Here is a 6957-nt window from a genome sequence, read left to right as displayed (position 1 = left end):
CTTGTCTGTTTTTTGTCGTTTCCCTACTTTTCTTACACCAATCTTCCAATCGCCTCTTACTAATCTCTATTGTGGACATGTTTACTTTTACATTGCTCTCGCTGAACCCAAGGGCTTCAAGGAGGCCAGTGGTGCCTAAATCGACTGCTGGGCAGACGTCTTCACATTCTAATAAAACATGCTCCATCGTTTCCATAGCTTTACCGCAGCAAGCACATGCTTCCCGTACAAAAATGAGTGTTGATTAACCATTGATACATTGTTGGGGAATTGTTGAAACAACGGACTTCAACAAATTTTCAAGAGCAATTGAGTTCACTCAATCCTTGCACAACAATATTACCATTGAGTGTTCTCAATAAAAAATTTATTGGGTAATTTGTGTTGATTTTTCTAGTTGTTCTTTTGTTGTGTAGCAGTTGAGTCCAGTATACAATAATTAGGACTCGCATATGAAGACATTCCAAACATGTTTTGCGATGCGTTCCAACCTCATTCCTGTCACTTTGCGGCAGGTAGGTTCTTCTTTCGCCTCGCTTTCATTAATAGAAAATTATGTGTGACCGATGAGGTGGAATCGAACGTCGGCCGTCGAGCCCGGTACTCTAACCAATAGGCCACGAGCGCGCGCATACTCCTCTCTTTCGAAAGCCAGTAAGCTCTGAAATGCTTGGCGTGTGCGCCGCGTGCCACTTCCTGGTGCTGTCGCTACAGCTGGCGCCTTGAAGCGCCAATCTCCGGGACCGCCCCACTTTCGTAGCCATTTTCGCTACGTAAAAACTGCAACGTTAGACTAGATTCATGACCGCCCAAGTTCATAACGATTTATTTCTTCGCCGGTGTACAAATGCCATCGTCGTTTTAACATACACTAGATGACCTAACCATTGGTACGATCCGAAATGAGCACGTTTCGGGGAGCAGAAGAATGCGAAATTCACTTGCAAACACGGTGACTACGCGTATGTGGAGTTCCCCAAAAAGTAGACACGGCGGCAGCGCGGCCGGCGATAACACAGGTGCCGACAGGCGACGACGCTACCTTCGAGCAGCGGACGCACTGTGGGAACCGTAGGATGCAAGCGCGCACACGCTACAAACATACACGGGTGAGGTCTTCGAATTTCCTGCGACGTACCCTCTGTCCGTAAAGCAAATATAGTTTTTTGTCCAATGTCCGTGGTACTAGAGATCAAAGAATGAACGCGCTTTGATATCGCAGCGCGCAGCCGCTATAACCATTGACTTCAAAGAGCTTCAGATTCAGCAACAGCCGCAACAGTACCACAGCTAATCGCTGTATCTGCGGCTGCTCCCGTTTCTCGCCTTGCAAGAAGCACGCGATTTATTTGAGCCTCGCCGAACTGTCGTCCTTTCGTGCTCCAAGCCTGCAGGTCTCGTATGTTCAGTGAAAAACACCAAAGGGAAATGAAAGAAATACAGGTAACGGACTCTTATTGTACCTTACTTGTCACTTTGTCATCTGCAAAAGCGCTACAAACTATTTTAGAAGGTTTATTTTTGTAACATTAGCAAAACTAGTAGTAATTTTTATTTCTAGGTGGCGCGACAAACGTTAAGGTGGCGTTCGGGTGTGTATGTGTGCGCGCAAGCGGGCGCAACCGAGCTTCGTTTTGCGCACGCTTTTGCAACAGTCCACACGGTTACCGCTAGTTTCGTAGTCGCATTTTTTGGTTGTAGTATTTGTTCTTTACGCTATTAATTAGGTAGTTCTTAAAATTTATAAAGGTTAGTTGATGAAAAATTATTGCTAAATAATTAGTCGTTCTTAAGTGCCGTTATTTTGTGTTTCAAAGGTTTTTATAACTGAATACGATAGTGAAACCACGTGAAGCTATGAACGGCTTTCGGAATCAGTTATTCGGTTGCAGTTGTGCCGTGTTTCACGCCTCGTGCTTCTTGATGAAAGTATTTTCTTTTCGGACATCATGACGCACATTTTAGTGAAATGCTTTAACGACGATAAGTGGGAAGTTTATCCGGTGAAGTGGTTGGCTCACCCAACAACTAGTCTTCTACTGATGTGCGAGCCTGACGGTTTTGACGAGTTGCGCGGCAGAGGCCATGATGCCTGTTGGAGAGAAGGCACCCCGAAACGGTCGCAGCCGCACTTCTGAAGATAGGTAAGTAATTTCGTTTTCTTGGGCACGTAGCCTTCTTTTCTATTTTGACATTGACGAGCGTGACATGTTAAGCACACCGTTCACTTTCTTGAAGCAAACCGCATGCCCCGGAGAAAATGCACGCGATACCAACTCTCGCTGCCGCCGTCACTTCGTTTGAAACAATGGTAGGCGAAGAGGCAGCGGCGCCACATGTGCGTAAAATTGCATTGCTTCATTTGTTCCTGTCTAATAACGTTTCCTTCATTTGTATGAGAGAACACAATTGGAACATAAGGATCGGCTTCTCTGCGCAGTGATAATTTTGTACAGTGACCCCGTCATTTTTCATGGGGGCTCACGTATGCCGTCTAAGCGCTTGTTATCGCGTTCCGATACGTGAGAGGCGCGCTGCCTTTCAAGGTATTTAGGCAGGCACTACGAGTTTAGGAGAACCGCGACAAATAATCGCGCAGCAGGTGTGCAGCTGTGCTACGCTTGTACGACACTCGTACCGGAAGGCAGTGTTGCACTTCACGCTTACGCATTTCGTAACTATGGCGGCCTCCGTAGCAATTTGGGGCTGGAGGTCGTGGATACGATCCCTGCAGTGGCCGCATTTTAAAGGAGCGGAATGCAAAAACGCTCGTGAATTGTGAATTGTATGCACGTAAAAATTTCCACAAAGTCAAAATTAATACGGAGTCCCCAACTACGACGTGCCTCATAATCAGATCGTTGGTTTGGCACGTGGAACATCAGAATTAGTTTTTTCCGTAGTGGCTCATCGTATACCACACGGTTAGTGTGATCACCTTTTGTGCCGTAGCGGTTAAGCGCGCCTCGATTTAGGTTACGGCTAATGATGCGGCGCACCGCGAAATATATTTCGCCTCTCTGGGATTTTCGGAGAACGGCCAACCGATTAGTCACAGCTTCCGCGCGGTGACTGTACACGGATACACGGCGCAAATGAACAGAGGTGTGGTGACGTGGTCAAAGAACACAGCCGCTGACGGGCTCACCTTATCGTCTATCACCGCCAAAACTACCGCAGTAAGCATCTTCATCTAGCGCGGCGGTTTGCCATTGAAGGCGTACTGTACAATTTTAATAAGCGATAACCGAAACATGCCACCGTTCTCTGCTGCCTCTGAGTTGGACCGATCCGAATATGCGTTGTTTCCAGAAGCGAAAGGAGCGCCAATCGGCGCGTTGTCGCCTCGAGCTAAGCGTCGCACTCGAGCACCGTTTGCGCGGTGAAGAATGACGCGTGCGTGAAGCTAGCTCACTGCGCGGACGCTACCGCGCAACGCAAGGGCGTGTACGCGACGTTCAGCACACAAATCGCGCAGGATGATCGGAGCCACGCCGGAGCGGCTAGCTTCAAAGAAGCGGTACATGTTCTCACTCGTACAGGCACGCTCACGCTCGCATCGCTCTCGGCGTGTGTTTAGCTCATTCCTTCTACTGGACTTCTGCCCAAAGATTCGATATCTGTTTGGTATGGGCTATGCACTGTCGCGTGGTCTTTGGTTCTGCGAGAGAGCCGGGAATATTTTCCCCGCTGTGAAACATCGCTGTGCGTGTTTTAGCTAACATTTACCGTAGCAACCCATTCCTTCCTTTTCTCGACGGCACTCGTAAAGAGTCGCAAATTTTTACTTGCCAGTATAGTGTGTACTTCTATTTCGTGCGTAGTTATGTGCAGTGTGTGGCAGATTCTTAATCCGCGCAATCTCATTTTCTGTCCACATTTCCTTCTCACAGGTTACGTATGCAGTAAATTCCCAGATGCTAACGTGTTCTACGCCAAAAGCACCTTGGCGTCGTGCAAGAGACACCCGTTGATATGTGGCTGATTCACTAGCAAGCTCGCATCTCTGTTGCCACTCTCCATCAAGTGGGATTTTCAACTATTTTTTGTGTTGCTCTGTGGTGTACTAGCTGCCGCATGGACGCTGTGAAGGCTTACTTTCGATTTGCTCTGGCGTTTAGTAGTAAAGGATGGGCTACCTTTTGAGGGGAGGCATTTACTTTCGTTTGTGAGAATGTTTACCAGCCTAACCAAGTGATACGCGGCTACTGTAAACAGCAGCACGAACAGAGGCGGACGACGAAATAGGTAGGAGCACACACGAGCGCAAGCTCTACTAAATGTTTGCTTTTGATGACAAAGGTATTAAACACACTGGTCAACTTGGCAAAGGTAAAAATCCGTGCGTGGCAGAAACAGCCACGTGCGACAAGAAAAAAAAATATGAAAAAGACATGTCATGTTAAACGTGCGTGAAAAACGAGAACTATCGGTGAAATCTATTGAAAAAGCGAAAGATTTGTCCGATAAGTGATATTACCCAACGGGAAATACTCTTTTGAGAACAACTTTTTCCCATTAAGGGCAACAGATAACTTGGTTATGCAATTGTTTCGTTTGTGATCAATAAATATTGCTTCTGGAACTCCTCTGGTGTTGCGGTATAGAGCAGAAAGAACGATTGTTTCATCACAAAGACCAGAACACAAAAGGACTTATGGAAGCATTATTTATTGATCACGAAGAAATATTCATAAGCAAGATTTCTGTGACCCTTAGTGGGAAAGAGTTGCTACAGTACTTCTCGTTACTATCGCTTACAGGAGAAACCTTTCAGTTTTCATGTTTTTGTTAGATTTTGACGCACATGTTTATTCTACAGGACGTATTTCGGTCCTTTTTTGTTGTGCCGGGCTGTGTATGCTGCGCATCCATGGCTTTTTCTTTGTGAAGTTGGCCAGTGTGTTTAAAATCTTCGTCTTCACGAATAAACTTCTACTTGAGTCAGCGTTCATGTGTGTTCGTACCTTAATTCATCCTTCTCGTCTCTGTTTGGGTGGTTGTGAAATATAAATGTACACCGAATTGTCGAAGTGTCCATAGAATTGATACATGAAGTTATTTGCGCTGTTTATTTCAGGAAGAACGCTATAGGGTCTTATTTTCTCTTTGTTTTTGACACTGAGTACATTTTTCTAGTTCAATTTCAAGGAGTCCCCTGAGGAAGCCAATAAGAGTGATGGTAACTTCCTTTGTGTGTAAGATTTATTAATTTCGTCCATTCAAGGCATGACATGGCACATGCCTGATTGTAGGTTGCAAGCATTCATAGTAAGATCTACTTTTCGGTTCTCATGACGCTTCTTTGTACTGCGCTGCATTCTCCAGGCACATGAACCTTTTTATGCTCTAAGTGCATGCGTTCTTTTTCTATATGTTGGAGCGAAAATTGTAAACTTAAATATGCATATATATCATTTTCCTTGCAATCTTTTTCAACATGGGTGCAGTAGCTCCCTCTGTCTTTCAGTTACTGCTTTGTCCCAGTTTTTATGCAACCTTTATGTATTTTATGCAGCAGAATTCTGGTGCTATTTTAATAACATTTCATCTGCAAAATTGAGGTAATTGGTGTTTCGTATATGCATTTATTTGCGTTTTTCACTGTCTCAGCAATCTGGCTGTCGAGTCATTGGAACCTTTTCTCATACTGTATGACTATTTCTGGGGTGCTTGATACTGAAAGTGCAGGTGACGATTTATTTGGCTGTTTGGAATTGTGTTAGCCATGTGTTACTACCAATTTTCTGTGCTAAATAATTATTTTTTCTCTTATCGTTCAAGGTATTAGCCTTCCCTTATCTCTTTATTGACTGACTTAGTTGCTGGGTATAGGAAAAAAGGCCCCAAAAAGTGCTTTAATTAGCTATGTGCAAGTCCAGAAAGATTACCTGAAAATGAGCTCACTAAATTGAGGAAATGCCACTAACGAACCCCTCTGTACCCCAAATTAACATAATCAAATGGTGTACTGTTTGTTCTTGACTTGCGCCAGGGAGATAAGCTGCTTTCATTACACAAAAGCTTCACAAGTTTATTTCTGAAGAAAGCAATCCTGGCTTGTCAGAAACACGATTCAGGTGTTCATCATGCCCGACAACTTTCTAAATGATGTCTCGCCAAATAATAGCTAAGTTGAGTGATGTTATTTTATAAAATAATTGGGCAACATGAACATATATGTATCTCGAAGACAAAGCTCAGGCAAGTCTACTTTGGTACTTCATTAAATTTTAATCGCGGTGAAAGACGTGTGCTAAAGGTTGTATATATTTACGTGAAGTCATTTGTTTCAAGTTGGTTATTTTGCCTTCTCACAGTCAGCCGTAGCTCTTCCTGTGACGTGTTAGTGTACGCAACATTTTAATGTAACATATTCAGATGTCTTTTGTGTGTTCACGTGCAAGCAGTTCCAAGTGTTCATGTGTTCCAAGTTGGTTGTTACAAGGGTATGCTTAAGCCCTGCCTTTTGAGTCGCTTTGCCTTCTAGTCATAAACATGTCGAAAGTGAAGAGCACAATGATCGTTTTGATTGGATTCATATGTATAGGTATTTTCAGATGTATTTACACTGCTAGAGTGCTGTAGGTACTGTAGCCTGTGTCTCCAGGTTCGATGTAGTGGTGACTTATGTATGTAATAATGTTTCACGTGCACGCATCTTTAGTGTAAATAAAGGTACTTTGATCAGTCTCTCCTTTGATTTTGTTTGTGTTTGGGAAAGTTATGAACAGGCACCGGGGCATGCAAGTGTGAACAGCGAAGTAATTTCAATATATGAATAAAAATACACTAGCCCAACGAAACGTCAATCATATTTCAATGGCGACTTCTGAAATCTCAATGGCATCTCAACTGTGCCACGATATGCTTTTCAATGCTGTGGCAATAATAACTCAACAACAGGTCAACAGAACTACCACAACGTTAGTTCAACGCAGAATCAATGGTAACTCA

The 6957-nt window shown here is 44.1% G+C and overlaps 1 long non-coding RNA gene across 1 annotated transcript; it reads left to right on the top strand.

Annotated features, from left to right (window-relative positions):
• The first annotated feature begins 1895 nt into the window (after nucleotides 1-1895).
• LOC139056074 (uncharacterized) lies at nucleotides 1896-6693 on the top strand. Its single transcript, XR_011512121.1, has 2 exons — nucleotides 1896-2144; nucleotides 3894-6693. It is a non-coding gene; the product is annotated as an uncharacterized lncRNA (long non-coding RNA).
• The last annotated feature ends 264 nt before the right edge of the window (nucleotides 6694-6957 follow it).

Source organism: Dermacentor albipictus, chromosome 2 (assembly GCF_038994185.2).
Source record: "Dermacentor albipictus isolate Rhodes 1998 colony chromosome 2, USDA_Dalb.pri_finalv2, whole genome shotgun sequence".
In the NCBI taxonomy this organism is placed as follows: Eukaryota; Metazoa; Arthropoda; class Arachnida; order Ixodida; family Ixodidae; genus Dermacentor; species Dermacentor albipictus.
Note: the sequence above shows the minus strand (reverse complement) of the source record. Positions and strands in the feature narration are given on the sequence as shown.